This window comes from Harpia harpyja, chromosome 12 (genome assembly GCF_026419915.1).
Source record: "Harpia harpyja isolate bHarHar1 chromosome 12, bHarHar1 primary haplotype, whole genome shotgun sequence".
NCBI lineage: Eukaryota > Metazoa > Chordata > Aves > Accipitriformes > Accipitridae > Harpia > Harpia harpyja.
The window spans coordinates 36,976,063-36,997,879 of record NC_068951.1 but is presented as its reverse complement, the minus strand read 5'-3'; the positions used below and the strand labels follow the sequence as shown (position 1 = coordinate 36,997,879).

The window sequence follows — 21,817 nt, the reverse complement described above, 5'->3', positions numbered from 1 at the left end:
TCTGAGGAAAAATGTGGAAAGCGTATTGGTTCATCTTGATTTTCACAGTGGAAAAAAAGAGCAGTGGGAAGGAAACAGGATCCTTTCCCTCTGGTTTATATTATTGGAGCTTAATTTTTCTCTAAGTATTTTGTTCAAAGCCTATTTTTAAAAACTCAAAAATAATAATTGCTGAAATTCCATTTTTTACATGCAAAGCATCATTGGCAATATTTTTTTCGCAGCTTTCCTTGGCAGTCAGTTGGAGCAGCAGAGTTTGATGGACCTTGATGATTCAGAGGACAAAGATGGCTTGAGAGGACATAAAACTGTCCGGGCAACAACTCTCTTGGCCCAAATTGCCTCTGTTGTGTTCCTCTGTTGCCTGACAATATGCTATCAAGAAAACACAAAATGCTGTTTTCTTTGTGCAAAAGTCTTGCAAGGTTTCTTGCATAGGTTCACTAAAATAAGCAAAAAAGACAAAAAGGAAGCAGAAAAAAACCCAGGAAAATTGCAGAACTTTTCTCTCCAAATCACCTCTGTGGTGAAAAATGTCACAGAAAACTTTATATTCCAAAAATATCAGCCAGCTCCGTGAGCTGTGAGTGAACGTAGACCCAAGTGAGATCAGGATCAGGCCTAATTTGTTCATGGTTATGTTAAATTCGTAAAAGTAATTTGCCATTTTTCTGGAACCAACCCCCAAATTGTATTTTTAATATCTAGAAATACGCTGGTAAACAATCCATTATATTGTCCTCGCACAATTATTATTTTTCGAAGTGACAGGGAGATGACAGGAGACTGTGGCTCCAGGTTGTGAATGAGCAGCGGGAACAGATGGGTTTGCAAGAAGCAGCAATCCTGCTCTCCTGCTAAAGACGCTACAAACAGGAACCCCCTACTAACATGCCCCGAAAATATAGATCAGTGGAATTGTCTCTAAACAGAGGATTTCACAACAGTTTCCAGAAAGCATCAATATCTATGTAATAAGGAAATGGAGCTGCAGATGCTAAAGTACTTACTGCACTTTTTTTTAATACGGGGACAGCTTCAATTATCCCACTATCATGTACTAAATAAGGTTGATTAATCAAGGTTTAAGATAACAGAAGGAGTTTTCAATGCCATTAATGTGTCTCATGGGATTCGCCCTTCTTTTGGGTAATGGGAAGCTTTTGGTTGTGAAGACGTAGATAATAAGGATTTATAGCACTGTAATGTGCAGTGTTTTTCATAAGGGACACTATGAAAACATGGGAACTTGACAGCAAATACTGTTTCAATTATTTAGTTCCTACTGGCATGCCGGCATGGGGCTGTCTCTGGTGCTTCACTCCCACCTCAGCCTTTTGCTTTCTCTCTTTGCCTTTATTTCCCAGCAGCACTGGTGTTTCTGCTTGCAGGTGTGCACATCCCCATCTTCTTGCCAGACAACTATCTCAAAAAAAGGAAAAAAGTCATATAAGGGGCTCTTTGCCATTCCCAAATTTTCCAGCAATTTTACAGGACCACAAGTGGACTTCACGTGCTCCTCTATGGGAAGGGTCCAGAGTGAAGGTTCTGCTGGTCTGAGCTGCAGGGAAAAAAAAAATAACTAGACAACGATGATCTCAATGTGAGTTTTCACAAAGGATTTCTCCTGTAGCCCTACTGGGGTCTTTGAAGGAAGTCTGAGCAGAATCATAGAATCATAGAATCATTTAGGTTGGAAAAGACCTTCAAGATCATCGAGTCCAACCATCAACTATGCCCACTAAACCATGTTCTGAAGTGCCTTGTCCACGTGCTTTTTGAATACCTCCAGGGATGGTGACTCAACCACTTCCCTGCGCAGCCTGTTCCAATGTCCGACGACCCTTTCAGTAAAGAAATTTTTCCTAATATCCAACCTAAACCTCCGCTGCCGCAACTTGAGGCCAATAGAATCATAGAATGAGAGGTTTTGGAGAAAATGTTAATGAATCAATAGTTGGGTTCTCTATCTCCTTTCTAACCAACCAAAGTCAAGAGAAGTTTCTCTGTCTTTCTCCATCTGCCTCTGTCTTCTGGGCAATTTCACAAGCAGTTTGTCATCTCATACTTTGGGCTCTGCAGCTTCCTCGTTCATTATGATTTTTCTGTTATTACTTCTCTCTGCTGTGGCAGTTTTCTGGACCCTCAAGCATAAATGTAAGACCCTGCAGTGGTCAGCTCTTAACCCGGGATGATTCGAGCTGTGCCACCGCTCACCCCTCAACACCAGGCCAGCCTGCCAGCCCATCGAAATACACTTGGCAATGCCATAACCCCATCCTGGCGATGTGAGACAAAATAAACACAAAACCTAACTGACAACTGGACTCAAATAAAATATGTGCACTGAAAAGTGCGAGGATGACTCAAGTGCTGCAGCCAGGCATCTGGCGGCATCCCAGCGACATTTTTCTCTCTCTGGCTGTAGTTGCCACATCCAGGCTGATATATTGCATTTATATTTTTGACAGGTTATGATGTAAAGAAGGCCACTTCATCAGCCAGGAAGGGCATAGGGCTGAGACAGCCTGGCTGACCTTTTAATTAGGCTTTGGTCTTTCTCCTGTGTCTTCCCACACACTCCCCTCCTCCTGCCACTGTGGAGCATTTGCCGGAACACTTGTCCTGGATCCCGCAGCCTCCTCACCCCTTCTTCACACTTTGCTTTTAAGGCCATGATAGGGGGGTGAATGCTCAGTCCCTTTATATGGAAAATGCACACCCTGCAGCTCCAAATACCTCTCTTTTAGAAAATGTACTGCATCCTGTGCAATGGTATTACGTGTTGCTGGTACACATGGGGCTGGTTTTCCATTGGGAAAGGATACGTTGGGAAGAAGGTGAGGTCGGAGCCTGACCGCAGGGAGGACAGCCCCAGAGCCCCCCCAGGCACCGGATCCTGCACGGAGCGGTGAGGGGCTGGGTGGGCAGCCCCCAGCAACAATCACCGCACCCACAGGCAGCGAGCAATGGCTAGGGTAGGAGGGTTGTTATCCTGTTAAATTTAATCCTGGGAATTTTACTATTATCCTTAGTGAGAACTGAATTATTTCCTTCAGCAGGCGCAGAGTTAGACTGCTCTTTTTGAAAAATGTAGCCTGAATAAATACTGTATGCACCCCAGATGAGGTTTTCTCCTCACTATGTTCTCTAATTTCCTTCATACAGAAGAAATACTTGTATTTGTTGCTTTCCCTCATTATGCATTTGCTACTAGGGCTTTCAAGCCCAAAGGCCTTCACTTTGAATAGAAATGCAGCTTCTGGTGTTTCCTCTATTTAAGCAAGGAAAGCAAGGCTACTGGAGAATGCATTGCTTCATCTCTGACGTATTTCTGTGCTCAGCACATTTCCCCCTACCCATAGACATGGGAAATTGTCCCAAACCCCGGGGCTGCTTTCTGCTTCCAGTTCCCTTGAAAGCCCCTCGTGGCGGGGCTGGCTTGCAGCCAGGGGAGCAGACCTTCCCGGGGGGTAGCAGCACGGGTCGGCTCTTTCCCCCATGTTTCTGCCTCTTCAGGGTAGGTTTTGCTCCCTGTGAACTGTAAGAAAAATGTCATTTATCAGGGAAGGTGCTCCATACGTATTTAACACTGAAAGGGAATCTCAGGAGCAGACACGTAAGGCAATTACATGTGTGTTTTTCAGTCCTAATTAGACTGAACTCTGTAATTGTGAGACGCATTTCTGACCCTTTTTTTTTCATTAAAGAAATAACCCCTCTTCTAGCAGGGCTGAGCTAAACCCCAAGTGGAAAGGTGAGGGAAGGCGGAATAATTAACGATGACGAAGATGCTGCCTGCCACGGGAGCACTGCTGCATCTCCCGTTAAAGTATACCCCTGCGGTGCTGGAGCCCCATCCGTGATGCTCCTGGGACTGGAGACCCTGGTGGCCAGGGCTGGGTTGTCCCCAGCACACGGGAGATTAAGGGACTGAAATGCTGGCGGCAGTTGTCACTTCAGCACAAAGGGGTGCCGTTAGCTTCATGGACTCTAGTGACCTTCACAGGTGTTAAATGTATAACAAAGGTCTGTGGGGATGGACATTCCATTAAGAGTATTATTACTCTTAATATTTATTTATCTGATGGTAGGGCCTCGGAAGGGCTGAGCTGTGCATTGAAAAGAGGGGTCTGATGACAAGAGAGCTCTCCAGCAGGATCAAACATTTAGGAGAATCAGAAACTGAGTGCGGGAAGGTTGGGGACAGCAAAATGTCTGGGGTTTGGGTGAAATCGCGTCTGGACTTCAAACAGCATTTGTGGCCATAAGGAGCAGGCATCGGTGTGGGTGTTATGGACGCTTACAGCTTTGACAGGGCTCCAGTTGGGGCGGCTCTGAAATCCACAACGGCAATTCGTGAAGGAGAATAGAATATTTAAAAGAGGGGATTTATACAATTTTAAGGCAGCTCACCTTCCTTCTGCCCAGCGTGGGCAGCGTCGTGCCTCCGCGCCGCCCAGCGCCGGCTCTGCAGGCGCACGGAGCACGTAGGAGCCGAGGGGTGACATCGGCAGCGTCACGCGTGGACGTGATGTGCCACCGCAGCAGCGTGGGGGTCGGCTCAGCTCCCTCTGCCCAGCCCGGCTGGGTACAGATGGTTTTCATCGCACAACAGCACGACAAAGGCACCTCTCGGGAGCTGAGCCAGTCAGTGCATGGGGGGGTGTTATTTAGGATGGGGAGGTGGGGGGGAGTGATGCAGCTTTATTATGCCTCGTAAAAAATAAAGTCAGGAGAGATAAAAACGACACTTCCATTTGAAAAGAGGGAGGAATAAGCCAGATAAAAGATACGATTTTTTCCTCCAAGACAAACTACTAAATAGGCTCTTCTTGTTCACTGAGGTTCGGTAATGCAAGTTGACAGGATATTAAGGTTATTTCAGGTTCTTCTGTCTCCCAGGGTCATAAGCCTTCTGCTATGCATGTTAATCCATCTTAGCATTCCTCCGAGTAGCTACATAAGTAGGGCAATCGGTTTAGTATGTACTCCTTCCATTTACAGCCTAGTTGGGAGGAGAAACCTACTAATTAACAGAATACCCCTAGAAAATCAGGAGAGATTTTAATATTACAGAGACACCGCACAACATTCTGCGATTAAGGAAAGATAAACCTTCCTCGGAAATATTTCAGCGGTGAGACGAGGAGGCGATCCAAGAGAGAAAGAACCAGGAGGCACTTATCCCGCAGCCCTTCCCTCTGCCCATCTCTTCCTCTGGATGGCTGGGTGACGCCACGCACGACCGGTGAGCCACATCTCTGTATGACTGAAGAGAAAATAAGAGCCTGAGTCTCATTGCATCCTCCTGCAAGTGCAGGCTTCCCTCCCGAATAGCAGCTGAACAGTTACTGCCCATGCTGTGCCGGAGGATGCTCGTGCATCGTGCATCATTGCCATAGACCGGTTAACCCCCTCGTGCCACGGCAGCGTGTGACCAAACCGTGCATCCCCAGCCCTTGGTGTGCTACACACCTGAATATATTTGCCTTTTTTGCAGGTTGTTTAAAACCCCACCAGCTTTCGAGCAGATGCTACGATGACATCAGTGAATATTGTTAAAACTAATAGTGCTCATTTTGAGCCTGATGTGTTGAAAAGCCAAATAACTGCCCTGAAATTCGCCACTCTCTCGCCTTGTTCAGCGTGACTCACTCCAAGCTCCCAAGTGCTTTCCAAATTATCTAATACCGCCTGCAAACCATTCCTCTGTCTTAATAACTGCTCTTGTTCTGGGCAGCACCAGAGCACAGAGCAGAGGGCAAGTGGGGCTGGGGGTATTTCTGCTCCCCCCTTCTCAGCTGCGGCAGCGACAGGTCCACTGAGACCAAATGTACCAGTATTCAGTTGAAATTAATTAGTAAAAATAATTTTAAAAGTATCTAAATATTTTGCTTTGAGCTGGCCTTTAACAAAATGTTTTCAGATTTTTATTTCCTTTTTTCATTTCTGCAAGAAAGTAAAAATATTTGCCCTGGTCTCTCATTTAGCCAGAGATTTTAAGCAGGCAGCTACTCAGGCACTTCTGTTCTTAATTCTTCCATTAGCGGTGGGAATGCACTTCTGCTCCGCAGCTGGGAGATGGGGTTTTGGCTAACCCTGGTTAACCTGTAGTTTCTGCAGAGACTGGTTGCATGTGAAAAAAACAGATGCAGGGTTTTTTTTAAAGGCTGACACACAGAGCAAGTTAAGTAATTTCACCTTTTAGGATGGGATTTTTTTTCTGAAAGACAGAAGGAGATATTTCAAAGCTAATATCCCACTCCTGGGGAAAGGCGTGCTCTAGATCAAAAAGCCTCCTGATCCACAGCCTGCGGAGGTCGATGGGAATAACCCCACTGGCTTTAATGGACTTCAGATCAGGTCTCAATGTGTGAACGTCCTGCCACAACTACAAGGTGCGGTAGCTTTCCCAAACCAGTTGTCATCAGAGATGTTATGGGTAGATTTCCTCTCACAGGCAACGGCTTCCCTAATGACAAGGAAGAATTGGGAAGAGGGTGGTAATTGGGTTCGGAGATCTCTGTAACATCACCAAAACCAGCAGTGGTGCGGGGCTGCTCTGGCCATCCCGGGCGCAGCACAGCCCCAGACTGCCTGAGCCCACAAGGGTTCTATTCCTGGACAGACGATGCAGAATCATAAAATTTTTTACATCTTCACTGGCAGAAGCTGGAATATAGCATGGGCTGTGTAATACACCGGAGAGGACAGGTGGAAATTTGATGAGTGTATTTATAGATAAGAAGGGAGATTTTTTTTTCAGTTAGTGAGATGAAAACATCTCTCTCTTCTCATCCGTTGCCAGCCTCAAGTTAGGTATCATAGACTGTAACCTCACTCTGCAAGGTGCTGTGGCTGCACGAGCACTGGGACTGCCACTGCGGAGCTGCTGTCAGCCGGGGACATAGCTCAAGTGATTACAGAGCAAACATCCTTAGGAAAAAATGAAATAAAAAAATATTATGGTGCAACTGCTGAGTGAAGTAAGTAGTATTTTTACTTATAGGTGAAATATCTGAAATTCAGAGACTGAGTATATGCGACGCGCTGGACAACCTGGACATCGAAATGACATAACTCTGCCTTTGTGGGGAGGACCAGAGATATCTGCTTTCCACCAGATCTTTCCTGAGGTCTTCTGAAATGATTGGAACAGGCTCTGCTACTGGGGCATAATCCCATCCCGCTTCAAACGCACAGAGCGGGACGTCTCACCACCGCAGCACGGCAGGAGCATCCCCCGTGCCAGCCCTTCCCACTCTGCCGGCTGGCCAGGCTGAGTTTGCAGCAGAGACTTGCTGACTGTCACTTCTCACCACTCAGCCAAAAAGACTGGAAAATACAGATGGTCTTGCTTAGGAAAGCCTGGTTAATATTTCATCTCCTTTTCTATTCTGGGGAAACCAAATGAAACAAAATTATTTATAAAAGATGGCTTTATCCCATTTTATTAACAAGATATAATGAATTTGTGAACTCGTGGAGTAACTCCAGTGATTTTGAACTGATGAGCAAAGGATGAGTTGGTCTCAAAAAACAAAATGCCATTCTGCCAACGGAGTAAGTAAAACAATAAATGAATGCACATTTAGAACAATCAATAAGGCAGTTGCACAAAATATTACATGATCCAAGATTAATTAGGGATGACAAATTCCCCAAAAGGATAAAACATAGGACAAATATAAAATCTAAATGAGAATCAAGTTAACAACTTGCAAGAGGAGCTGTTAGCACTTGGTGCTCCACCACCCCATGTTGTTCCAATCAAAGATCACAGCTACAATCTGAGCATCTCCAAGATGGATATGTGTATCATGTGATGCATGATATAAAAATCGATGGGTATCTGTCAGGAGGTTGAGAGGTGAAGAGAAAGCCAAGGAAGCAGAAGCCTGCCTGGGGGATGGGGTTTTGCTCTTCTCGTAGAAGAGCTGTGTGTCGGGATTGCACGTGCCCACAGCTGTCGGCCTTGGCAGACCTCGGAAGCCGAGCAGCACCAGGGAAAACCTCCAAGGTTAATTCAAGAGCTAGAAATCTTCCTTTAGCATCCGAAGGAGGGCAGGAGGTGCTGCACCCAGCACTGCTCGCTGCTCTGCCAGGGAGGCACCCGGCCACGGCCAAAAGGGGCACTTCCAGCCCCCAAATCTCCTCCCTGCTCAGCTGGGGCTCCAGGAGAGGAAAGGTCCCCACAGCCCTGTGGCTTGTACCAGTCTCTCACGACGGAGGTACGAGGCAAAAGCTCACACACTTCATCTTCTCCTCCCTTACTACACATCAGCTGAGTCATTGTAACAGTGTGTGGTTTTAATCTACTCAAGGAGGGCTGAAATATTTCAGTTTAAACCTCATCCCCGGAGGTTTAAAGTGATTGCGCAGTCTCAGCTGGCCAACAGCATCCCTACGGAGGTCCCACTGCAATCATCCCATTGGGATGTTGCTATACAAAAGACTTTGAGAGTTTGTGTCCTCGGCTGCTGCTCTGAGGTGTGTGGAGGTGCTGGTGCAGACTGGGGTTTTCCTTAGCAGCAAACCGCTCTGTCCTCCAGGAGCCTAAACTGGCCTGAAATGCCGGGGCTGGTCTGATGTGCAGCTCCAAATGTATCTCATTATATCTCAACAGAGAATGAGATGTCATTGTGTTAAGTGTAGTAAATCACTTTAGATTAGCACCGTTTAAAGCCAGGTTGGGGAGTTCTCGTTTTATTGGAAGTACCAACCCTTTTAAGCCAGTATCACCATTTCAGCCATATCGTTCAAGGAATAAAGTGCATCAGCTCGACCTGGCCAGGAATGCCCCCAGCCCTGTCCGTGGCACATCGTGGCCTGTAGCAGCCTGCACAGCTCACGTAGCGGGTTATTCCCAGAGCCTTTTTTTCCCCAAAGCTTTAAATTCGCATTCTCCCTGCAGCTGTGAGTGGTGCGAGCCCCCCTGTCCCCCGCAGCCTGTGAGCTGCCATCCCCGACTGTCTGTCCCAGATGCGGTAACTACAACGTGGGTGGCCGCTGCTTCTCGCACCAGAGAGCTGATTTAAATCATCTTGGGCTTGCATGTGAGTCTATTTATTTTAACGCTGTGAAGCTTGTTCATTCTCTAGACAGCATGTAAGGGCTAAGGGCCAAAATCTGTGCTGATGTATAGCTTTCACCGTCATATTTATAATTTAGTGCAAGGGGGCTGGAGAAGCGTAAGTCAGGGCAGAAGACTGTGAAGAAGCTGTGCCATGCTCCCATCCACACTGTATTTAATTTAGAAGGTAGATTAAAATCATGGGACATGTTTGACCTCGTTTTGTTTGGTTTGCCTGCAAGATTTAGTCTTTGTTTCATCTTTTTGCTCCTGGGGACCATGCGGCCAAAGGGAGATTCATAACAGGAGCAGAGCCCGCAATTTCTGTCCTTTTGTTGAAAGACACAATGATGCGAAATGGGAATTAAACCATTTTCTCAGCGCAGCCAGATCAAAGTTGAAGCAAAGGAGATGCCAGCTCTTCTCATTGATTTCAGTTTTGCTCCCCTGAGACCGGCAGTACGGGTAGGTCACATGTGCAAGAAACTGGTGCATCAGACCAGAATTTCTCAAGCCAGTGTTTTTCTTGCAGCCGGCTCCCGCAGGACACCCTCTCTGCTCAGCTCTTGCTTGGGTTCATCGCCGTCTTCCCAGGGAAATTGAATCCAGCGTGCAGCATACTCCGGGTTGCTGCAGATGCAGCCGTGCCTCTGGCTGCAAACAGCCCTTCAAAGGCAGGAGGAGGTGGGGGCTTCTCTCACCCTGTGCCAGCCACACGCATGTAAATCATTTATGCTGTTGCAGCAATTAGCTGCCGTAACCCAGAATAGGAGCTCGAAGTGGGACATCTCTCCTCCAGGTTTTCCACTTACTTATTCACCGAGGACATGCCCCAGTTCCTCGTCACTGCCAGGTCACACCGTGACCCTTCAGTCTTGTGTCTGCAGTAGCTGGAGTCAGGTTTTCCTGGCATGGGGCAGAGTTGAGGTTATTAATTGCCCTTTCTCCTCTCCAGCCCCCATCTCTGACGTTTAAGAGAGCCAGGAGGGCTGGAACGTCTCTATGCTCTAGCATTTCTTTGAGGGCACGGCTGCCACTGACAAGCAGACAGGATGGCATGCAGCTCAGGGTAAAGCTGGTTGGATCATTTTGATAGCCCAGGGCTGTTTTAGCATAAACCAAACAATCGATGCAAAGCTGACTGAAGGGTAGCGAGGTGTAAGCTAGAGCAGCCCCAGGACTACCCTAACCCACACGCCAGCCTGGGCAGGGCAGTGCCCCCGGGCAGCCCCCATCCCCTGGGGCTCCCACTGGGCAATGCTGCGCCAACCACTGTATTTTGAGCTCTCCTTGAAGGGCATTAATTCTTCTCTTCCCATACCTCTTAATTTTTTTCAGCCTTGGGACAAAAGTCATCATTCAAAATAAGCTTTTAAATCGAGTTGTGGTGGTTGGTGAAACATGCTTTAAAGCATTTACTACACTGGAGAGCTCTACGTGAAGGATGCGTTGAGTAGCCTTACCACTAGTTAAAAAGCTTCCAAGTGCAGGAGTAAATTCACACACACAAAATCAGTTTTCAGATACAGTAGGGAACCCATTAAGCTTTGTGTGGTTATGCAAGCTGATACAAATGCCTTATTAATTAGAAAATCAATCATGCTGTCCAGCTGATTGATGTTAATCCTACACTGAAAGGGGGAACAATAGTATAATCAAGACTAGATCATTTCTTCCCATTACAGGGAAGGGGACAACACTGCATTTCAAAGTGATTCTGCTGTAATGAGCTGCAAGGATATACGCCATGTGGTAAGGGCTTTTAAGATGTGGCACATTATTTTGATCAATAATACTCAAATTCATTCTGGATCCTGAATCTAAGGAAATTTCATATGAAGATTAAAGGAAATTATAATACGATCAGAGGTGATTGTGGAGGAGGAGAGCTGTAATTATCCAAGGGGCAGGATTAATAAAGAGCCCAAACCCTGTGAAATCAGAAGACAGCAAGAATACGCTGAGGGTGCTGAAAGTGTTTCATGGCATCCAGCTAATGCCTCAAAACTGTAAAATAATCTATTTTTAAAAAAATTGATAACAGTTCAAAAGCCTAATTTTAGGCAGTTATAGAACAATAATTAAAGGACCCAACTGATTCTTCACCTGTTCCACACTATTCGCAGTCAGCCCTGCCAGCTTGAGGACTGGTAGCAAATAGCCCTAGCAGCCGTATTCATGCCATCCCAAAACAGTGTGGCTGGCCAAAACCTTTTGAAAAATACATGCAAGAATCATGCTAAATGACTGGAAGATGACTGGGATACAATCCTTTCAACACGAGTCAGGCTCTGCAAGAAGAAAATAGCTCATTACCATGCAAATGCATGTTGTCTTGGTTCCAGGCTAATTGTTGTATAGCATATCCTATATAACATAAGACAAAGCCTCAAGGCTTGTAAGCCAAGTAAAATGCAAATTACACCATTGACACAGCTGAAGGCTCTATGCAACTTTAATCAAGGGGGGTGCAATGTATTTGTGAGACAAATGAGCAGGGTAGTTATATCAGAAAGACAGAGCTCTCTAATACCCAACCTGTCTAATAGGCTAGAACATGGGTAAGAAAATATTCCCCTTGACCACCGAAGTCTAAGGATATTCACGCTCGCAAAAAGCATCATAATCAGTCTGTGCCAATGTTATTTAGCATTTCTGTAATAGTTTATGGAAATGGTCCAGACTCCAGTGGCTGTTCCCTTTCTTTCCCCACTGGTTGTTGTATAGAAGCACACTGAAAATTCAACAAGGATTCAGGCCTCTCTGGGCTAGAAACACAAATATAATTCCTGACCAGTTTAAATAGACATAGTGGTCACTAGGCTGATATACCAGACTAATACCAGATGCTGGGAGTTATTAGATCAAGGGCCCATGTTAACCTGAAGTGCTGGTCTCCAAAGCAGGGGATTCCAGCCCATGGTCAGTAGACAGGACCCACCTCTGGGCTGCCCAGAAGAATCTGCAAAGCTTCCGACTCACTGTGCCATCTGGGCTGCTAGCCTTTGATGATGGATGGCCTTTCTGCCTAGAGATATGAGCATCCCTCCGAAACATTTTAAGGAGGTTGGAGGTGAAAAAGTCACCCTCTCTTTGAGGAACAGGCATTGAGAGAAGGAGAAGAGGTGAGAGAACAGAAGAACCGAAATTTAGGACCGTACAGTCAGACTTCTGGCTGAGGCAAATTTGAGTGATTCATAATCAGAAACCTAGCTGATTTGGGGGGGAAAAGGCACTGGAAATGCCTGATACATAGTCTGGGAAACTGGCTCATCAACTCCTCAAGTAGTTGTTCCTTTTCCATGGCAAGCCCTGGTGAGTTCTCTGAAAGAGCTTTGCAGAGGCCCCAGGAGACACAGAAGTTTTGCAATGGTTCCTGCTGGCTGCTACGGTCTTGCCTCATTTAGTTTCAATATGAGTAGGCGCTCCACGTGTCCTGGGATCAAACACAGAGTGGATCTCCATGCTGTTTCATGTACTATGCACACTGCAGCTGAGACATTTCCAGTTTCATAACTCAAGAATTCAGAAATAGATATAAATTTACACATTCCACCACAAACAGATGGTGTCTTTGGCTGGCTTTCACTGCGTTCCTCGAAGGTAGCACTGGGTTGCAGAAGTCAATCTTTCTGCAACGATCTCTGCTTGCAGGGGTTTTGGGGTTTGTTTTGGTTTCCCACTCATATTGCACCCTAGCAGGGGCTCAATGAACACAGGAGGACTTACCAACCTATTTCCCATGCCAGGAGATGTGATAACAGCTAGAGATGGCCACAAAACAAAATTCTGGTTCTCAGTTCTCCATGGCACACAGCAGGACTGGTGTGAGCAAAGAAGATACCAGCCTGTATCCAGAGTTTATGGCTAACCCAAAGCTCTCAGGGTGAGGAATTGGGAGATTCCTCCAAAGTCACCTCTTTCTACAGACCTAGGGAAAAAACTGTCTGAAGAAAAACAGCTGCTACCCCTGCTGATGCTGAGGACGTGACTGTGATACAGGAATATTTGGGTGGGTTGCATGGAGGCCTTCTCAGTCTGCAGCAGTTGGCTTAGATGACATATTGCCTCTGGATGAGGACAGCTCGGGGGAATGGTCCTCTCAACAAAGCACATTTACGTCCAATTCCAGCAAAAGTAATTCGCAAGGAAATGGTATCTAGTAACATGCCCACCAGTTGCAAGAGAACTTGCAGCAGTTTCCCATCTCCAGCACAGCTGCTCCAAGGGCTGGGGAAAGCTTAACTGCTTGCTGCAAGTCTGCTCATCGACCTTCACGAATGACCACTGCTTCCTCGTGCTTTCCGCAGCTGGAAAACAACTTCACACAAGTGAAACAAACCCAAACCTCACAAAGAGGGACCATGCCCGGGGACTGGGCGGGTGAGGGATCACCCCGCACTACCGTGATGGTGTCAGACCCCAGCTTAGCTTCATGCCACCAGCACCACCGATGCTTCCTAAGAAATTCATCCCCCAAAAAATCATGTCTCTGCATCTCTTCTGATTCCCTTTGCATCCCTTCGCCGTTTATCCTGCACGGGCTAAGCCAAAGCGCAGATGCCATGGAGCAGTTGGGACCAGTGAGAGCTTTTGGGACACAGAGCTGGCTGAGCTTCTGGGGCTGGTCATGTAAGGGGAGTACGTGTCATTTGGACCACCAGAGAAATGCTTCCCAACGGTGAGAAACTCGTTTAAGGATTACATGTTACAACTACGGATTCCTTCAGCTTTTGAGCTGACAGTGAATTTATTGAGGAGACAGCAAGAAACAAGAACGACCTAGCAACAAGTGCGCTGGGGGAAGCAGCTCTGATTATTTCTCAGCCAGTCACTCCGAAAGCGAAGATATGCAGCTCTTCAAGCAGCCTATTTAACACTGGCACTGTACAGTAAAGGGAAGCTTGCCAACATATTTCATTAAAATACCTTTCCATCAGTTAATAATCATTCTCTGTGCTTTAATAACACTTCCCCTCCAAGATTTCCAAGCAAACCCATAAATGTCAGCTCAACCTTGGGAGAGAAGTATTCTTAGAGATATCTTATATGTGGGTAAATGGAGAGACAAAGAGATGTTCCCCCAAAGTCCTGTATTATTGCCCCAGCCCTGCAAGTCTTTATGCATGAAGCCAGATAACCAAGTGGCTGGCATAATGATGGCCTGAGTTAGTGGCCAAGCCAGGAATCAAATCCAGGACTGGTGACTCTTATTCACTGCTTTTCCCCTTCTAATAAAACTTTCCGCAGACGCTGTGGATAAGAAGTTATATGCCAAATTCCAGGAATAAGTAAATTGGAAACAAATGTGCTGTGTGACCTAGTAAAGTGTGTTTACAAGAGGACTACTGCTACCCATTGCTGTGACACCGATCTGATGCATGAAGAGATCTGAAATTGGATGAGCAGCACCTTGGTTCTCTATTCCCCTTACTGATGCCCTGTGCAGCTCAAAGGTGGCTTTTTCATGTGGGTCAGTCAGCTTCTGAATAGCAGCATCAAATATTTATTTTTTCCAAGTCAGAAGAATAGTCATCTTCCTTGATTTTTGTCTATGGTCCAGCCAAAGAAATTTCCCAATAACTGGGAATTTTCCTAATGGTGAAAAAAGTACCTGTGTTACCCACGCACCATATTTCATTTAGTCTAAATTACTGAGAACAGACAAAAAGCAGAGCTATTATTCTGCTTGAAAATAGGGAAACTTTTGCTGTCTGTTCCAAACAGAAATTGCTCATACTAAATATTGTTGTTGGTATCACCTTTAAAAGGAATATGTCAAGGATTTCTCTGGTACTGTGCATGTGTCACCCTTCATTTTTTCCAAGGTGTGACCTTGTAACAGGGCCACACGCTGATCTTTCTTTTTAAGAACCGAAGTCCCCCAAATGCACATGGAAACAGAGTAATAAAAACAATAATAATAGTGGCATTATGTTGTGGATCAAAATCTTGATCCAAATGTTTAATGGTATGAAATACATATGGACTTTCCAAAGGCAGCCTTCAAGGCATGCAAAGCTATAGACAATGCAGGGAGGAGCAATTCCTCCACAGAAATACTCTAATCGTCATGAAAAAAACCCTACATTTATTTCAGGAACTTGGAGCCTTTGTTCTCACATACTGCTATTGCAAAATAGCCATGAGGCTAGCTGACGGCAGTGGAAACTCCCTCTCACATGGGAAGGGGGACGTGTTTGCTAAGGAGCGAGGACGCAGCTCGGACAGAAGGTGCTCTCCTGCTGCAGGGTGAAACCAGCCGAGGAGCCAGGCAGCGCGGGGGCCTGAAAAGGTGCCACCACCTTGAAGGTTTTTCGAGGCAGGCGTTGTGGGGAGCCCAGTGGTTTGGGTTCATATCTGCCACCGACATAAGCTCCCAATGCCATCAGCAAGACCCAGAAGAGCCTTGTGTGCTCTAAGCCCAAAGCGTTTCACAATTAGGTTATCTGATGTTTCCATCCCAGCCTCTCTGGAGACACTGATGTCTGTCTTCCACCCTTGGAGGCAGATAAGTAGGAAACCACACATATTTCTAGTAAAGCTGGATGTAATCCCCTATCAGAGAAAGCTTCTGATGTTTTAATATTTAGCTTTTTTTTTCCTGACTTTAAAAAACCCCCAAAGCCATAAATGCATAGAGACGTTTTCTCTGTAAGGGAATTCCTTCTCAGGAATTCCTGCCTCAGTTTGCAAAAGAGAAGCCAGAAAGGATCCCAAGGCCACTGGAAGACACTTGATTATATCATTAAGCCTCTATAAGATGGCCGGTCTTTGCATAATAGCAATATGCCTTGCACAAAGTGTCTCTGAGGTCACGCTTTTGGGAGACTGTGAGCCAGGTTTTGAGGGCACCAGGTGAAAATGTTGCGGGTACACGTGCTAAGGAACAGTTTCTGCGTACCCTTGATGTGATGGGGCTGCAGCCTTAAGAGATAAGAGGAGCCAGAACAGCACAGAGCGTCTTATCTGGTCAGGGTCAAATTGGCTGGAGAGGACACAGTCAATGTCAGAATAGTATCCCGCGTGCTCAGTGCCTAGTGGCACGCACAAATAACATTTTTTATCAGTACTGATGTCCAACCCATCTTTTAATCTGCCGCTTGACCTGGCTGGCAACCCATCGAAGGGAGTTCCCCAGCCCAACTGCCTTTCTCGCTGCCTGCGCTCCTTTTTCTCAACGAGACGGAGAAAGGACAGGAGAGGAAATGATAATGTGTTTTTCCTTCTATCGAGACTAACAGCCAGAGGAAGCACCACCTTTTAAATTAGCTGTCATTTGGAAAGCAGTCACAGGGTTCCCGGCAGAGCAACTCACCACCCCAGCTCTGCTCTGGCATTACAAGTACAATCAAGGCCACCCGGACGCCCGATGCAATGTGATGCACAGATGTTGATAAATTCTCCCATGTGAAAAAAATATTAAGTCGTTACAAACAAAACAGCCTCATAAACAGAGCTTAGGAAACTATGATAAATCAAGTTAGTTAGGCAGCAGAGTTGGTATAAGCCGCTGTCTCAGCTAATGCAGATTGAGAGTTCAACACATGCTGCGTAGATCAGCATTTTAAGCACATACCGTTTACCGGCCTTAATGAATACTAAAAGCCCAATAAGCAGGAGCCAGAGCCACTCAGACATGGCTTCATACAGATGTCAGTGGCATTGTCTTTCATTTTATTTGCTAATGAGTTATCGATAGCGGTAATTTGCTGCTGATAATGCTGCAGGTTATAAACGAGAAAAATTAACAAGTTCTGTTAAATGAGGAAACAGGCTCTACGCCCTGCTTCGTCCCGGCGTGTGAGCTGACGCCAGGCAGGGTTGCAGGCAGCGAAGGCGTCGTGGTCCCTGGTGGAGGCAGAGCCGTGGCACTGCTCGCCGCGGCTGACTGCCACTGGGATGCTCGGCCACGGCCCCAGGCACAGCTACTCCCTGCCAGCAGGGAGGGGATTGATGAACCAGCTGCTATTAGCACAGCTCTAAGTACCTCTGACAGGGACAGAAAGAAGGGAAAAGAGCAAAATAACGTGGTCTGGGCGTAATAAAGCCGCAGGCTGGGTTCACCCTGCCGCAGCTGGGGACTCTGGTAACCCTGAGCTCTGGTCGTGACCCAACCGCTGCCGTCCCCAGGTCTTGACGGAGTTCTCAGTTGTACAGTTGTAAATCCTGAACATCATCCCCAGCCATTTGCGGGAATACATATACATTAATGTAGGTACTGACCTGCCCGCCTCGCTGTGAGAATTGGTTTCATACTGTTTGTAAAGATCTTTGAGGAGGAAACCCCAGGCCCATGCAAAATATTACTATTTTTACCCATTAGTGGTTAATGGATAGTGGTTTTGATGTTAAATAAATAACTGTAGAAGGCAAAATAATCTGAGAGCAGCTCCTAGCCGAGGAGGGAAAGTGTTAGGAAGGCAGCAGTGGCCTTTGCCTGGGCAGGGCAGGAGGGGATGGCTGGGGACGAGGCATGGCCTGGAGGTCGGTGCCTTCGGCAGCTCTTTCCTGACACCCGGGCTCACATGTGCAGTGATTTTTAGCAAATCTGCATCCGTTCACCAGTCTTTGAGGTAGATGCAGTAAAACATACTGTATTTTGTAGGTCAAATGAAGTTCAGTTGTTCGCTAAGCACCTTGAACTCCTGGGATGAAAGCAGCGTTGATCAGTTCCTGAAGTGCTGGCTCGAACCGATTTTCGGCACCAAGCTGGGCAAACCTCCAGCCGCACGCAAAGTCAATAGGGTGCTGCCTGAAGAAAAACACTCAGGAACCTCAGCACTGGGTGCTGGCGAAATAAAATATTGTCATTATGGTTGCTACGGTTAATGAGGGTCCAACGCTTTCAGTCCCTCAGATAAAAGGCGGTAAGTAAGCGCGTAGTGTTAGTGCTGATGTTTTTGTAATGTAACCGATAAGCCATGTGTCCATGAACTAGCGTTTCTGTAGAGCACTGCGGTGTACAGCAAACACTGCTGTAATGGTCACCGGGGGGGGGTGAGGGGATGCTCGGGAGGCACTGGAGAGGTCTTCCACTAAGTTGGTCACTTGGAGCACCCTGAGCCCCCAAGATTTAGTATTTTAATCATTTAGATGTATACAGCTGTGCAGAGGACAGTGTGGCTTTTATTTATCCTAGTGTTAGTGCGGTCATCCCCTCTGTGCGTGCAGGTCTCATGCACATCTTGGAAAAGCAGGAAAAGCATCATTGAGTTGTCCTATTTTCCAGTTATTTTTCTATAAAAGGCAGTCACGCTGATCCACTTTTTCTCCACTGAAAGTGAACAGGCATCCCTGGCTCTCAGCTGGAAAAGTCTGAGGAAAAACAGGATCAGAGTGGTTTGCAGTTTGCAATCGATGGTCTTGAAGTCCAGTGCCTGGCTGACTGTGGCTGTCAGCTCCTTGGCACCAGGACAGCTCGTGCCTCTTCGGGAACCCAAAGGGATGATCACCGTGACACACAGAAAAAAGGAAAATAGAGTTGCAGATGTCATCTCGGGGGGGGTGGGGGGAGGGAGAGCAGGTTGCAGGAGGTTTTCCAGCCTGCCCATGCTGGCTGCCAAGCATGGTCCATGGCTCTCCGCCTGACCAGCCCATGAGCTGCTCCTTGCCCATTTCCCTGCTTTGTTCATCGTTTCCTTCCAGCAGGATGAGCTCTGTCTCGGGACGGTCGATGGAGAGGCTCCTGTGGCTGCGCTGGAGACGGGGCCAACTCCGCTTGCCACCTTCTGCTGGCAAACCCTGTCCAGATTGTGGCTGAAACACCGGGCAGAAAAAAAATGCAACCTCTCCATGTCTGGATTTCACCTTCAGTTGTCTTCTTTTACAGTGTTTAATTTTAATTTAGGCTAATTAAAGTGTTAGTGGTTATAGCTGTGGATTTATAGGTTTAGGTGCCATTAGTAAAGCCATGACATCATGGACTTCATGGAGGACTACAGCCAGGCTGCCGCTTGCTGTCTGCACGTCTGTCACCACAGTCAAGTTACGGGATATAGGGAGTTTGGATCGTAACCAACAAGCAAGAGACAGCTCCCAAGTACTAATTTAATTGTGAAATCTTTGATTTTCCCTCCCCCATTTGCTGTTTGTGGTGCTTATGGAAATTAATTTAAAAGTATTGTGCAATTAAAAAAAATTAATGGTTTCCTTCCTCTGGAACTGAGAGCTTTCTTCTGAGCAGGAGGGAGGGGTTTGTGAACATGTCTTTCCTTTTTAGGGGGCTGAATAGAGGCTTCTATCCTCTCATGTTTTAATTAATTTTTCTGTAGTTGCTTCATTAATTGATATTTATGTATTGCTTGTTGTGCATAAATTCTGGAAATGGCGCATAAGAGGATGTTCTCATTACAGCTCTACAAGTGCTCGGCCAATACTGGAATATTAATAATTGGAGTCGCATGGAAAAGTACAGTTTGTTTCCCTTTCTCTGAGGTTTCTGTCCCATATGGTGCCTTCAGGGAATAAACAGTTGCATCAAGAAAGGCATTTTTTTGTGTGTGCTGCAAGAATACTGTGTCTATGGAGGTAAATGCCAAACCGATGGGGATGCAGCTGAAGTACAGCCTGTGTAGCACTGTGTTTTGTAGGTCCTATAAAACTAAATATGGACAGAGAGCATCTTCCTGTGTGCACCTTTCCCGGTCCTGCTGGCTGGTGGTCCAGCCTTCAGGCAGCTTCCCGCTGGGAAGGGCAGGCAAGGATCCAGGCAAGGCATTTCCGAAGGGTGATGTCTGCTCCCGTTTAGCACTTGAGTGCCCACTGGACAGTCGTTCTGCTGCAGAAACATCTGAGGAAGAGGAGACCGCTTTTGTCACTGCATGTTAAAACCTCATCCTCTCTGAAATCTGCTGAGATCATGCTTCAGCCTAGCAGCCCTTCCACCCGTAGTGGCTAATTTAACCTTTCCAAGAGTAATTTTCCCTGTTTAAAAAGAAAAAGAAAAAAAATTGGGGATTTACTGGAGCGGTTGTACTGGGTGTCTGGGATCACGGCTGCAGTTTAGCAGAACATCCCTCCGTCACCCACACGTGTGAGCATGCCTCCATGCTCACACGTGTCCCCCTGCCCAGACGTGGAAGCACGTGCTCGTCAGTGGCCGTGTGCTCAGCAAGTCAGCGCCCCGGCCCTGGGTGGGACTGCGGCACAGCACCCGCCTGCGGGACCCCAGCTCGTGCTGAAATCACTCAGCGCAGCGGGTGTTTCCTACGGCTGAAAATCAAAGCCTGAGGTATGTCTTGTCAATGCTCGTGAGCTGTCCCTAGGTTGACATTTCTCTGTTGACTCATGGCTAAAAGAATCTCCCGCACAGAGCAATCAGACAGTGTCATCTAAAGGCATGTGGTCTGCTCAAGAGTGGCGAGTTATGATCTGCTCATGGAGCTATTGTTAGTTGAGATTTTATTAATCATTTACTACATTTTGTGAGGTTAGTCACCTGCATCGTCTCTGTGCTGACACAATAATTTACCACTACAAGGATGAAAAATAAAATAAAAGATCATTTACTGGGAGCTCACAATGCTCTTACCAGGTTACAAAGGCGGCTGGTAGAGAGAGATTTCTGCTGGGGAATCAAAATAAAACAAAAAGGGATGATGAGGCACAGCCAAAAGGGTATCACTGAAGATCAGTTTTACACTGAAGCGTGTGATAATCAATTATTCAGAAACATGGCATTGAACTATCTCTCCCCGTGGGTTTATAAACCTCTCACTGGCTTAGCTCTGGTAACAGTTATCCAGAGATATGTAAGGGTATCACTGGAGGCCACAAGAGGACACTGATATTAGGCACATAATGTAGATAAGAAGGATATTAGAAAGCACAGAACTAGCTCATCTCCTGCTGTAAACCTATATTACTCCATCAAGGTCAATGGTATCTCCGCCAGCTTTCACCAGCCGTGGGTTGGACCCATGAGCTATCACATAGGACTCAGAAAGGAGAGAGCCTCACCGGGCAGCGGCAGCCTGGCTTGGTTCCATGATGTTCCTTTTCAAGCTGGGAGCAACAGCTAGGGCTAAGCTACAGGCACACAGCAACCTTTCTCACAGCTTGGCTTCTCGTAGCAGGACACTCGGGGAAATACAGGACAACCTCTCATTCGTGCATGGGCAGGACATGGACACAGCTGGCCATGGCGGGTGGGCAGGGTGCTGCACCATGCGCCCAGAGGAGCAGAGCTGGGCAGGAGGTTTGAGTCTCCTTAAAGCATTTTTCAAAATAATTGATAAATTATTTATCAACTATAAATGGTCAGGATAAATCTGATGGTAAGCAGCAGCACAGCACAGTTAGTTTTGACAGCTATAACTGACAATTTACAGCTGCTGGTAGACCACTGTTAAGGATATTACTCACTTAGTCTCCTAATATAATACTTACTAGAATAATAAACAATCCCCCAACCTCTCCCTGTTCAGGAGGCTGTCTCCTCCCGGCTGCCATTGCTTGCGGCTCTGGGTATTTCCCAGGCGATGGACATTTGCAGCCCCTGGCTCATCGCTGACGTGGCAATGAAGCGCAGGATTTCTCCCCGGCCGTGGCTTCTGAAGTCTTGGCAGCAGTGGTAGCCTCTTGAAAGAGTGATGGGAGATGTACAGCAGTCATGGAGATGCATGGTGTGGACCTCTGCCCCACCAGCCAGCAAAACACTGCTCCTCCTTACTGCTCAATGTAAGGAGACGTGACAATTTATGTTCCAGACCTACTCCAGGGGATCCTCCTGCAAAGGGG

The 21,817-nt window shown here is 46.7% G+C and overlaps 1 long non-coding RNA gene across 1 annotated transcript in view; it reads right to left on the bottom strand.

Annotated features, from left to right (window-relative positions):
* Positions 1 to 13,251: 13,251 nt before the first annotated feature.
* The window catches only part of LOC128149348 (uncharacterized), a 64,020-nt gene continuing 55,454 nt past the window's right edge, over positions 13,252 to 21,817 (bottom strand). Inside the window, exon 4 of the long non-coding RNA XR_008237618.1 lies at positions 13,252 to 19,868. This is a non-coding gene — a long non-coding RNA (uncharacterized LOC128149348). The remainder of the gene's footprint in view (positions 19,869 to 21,817) is intronic.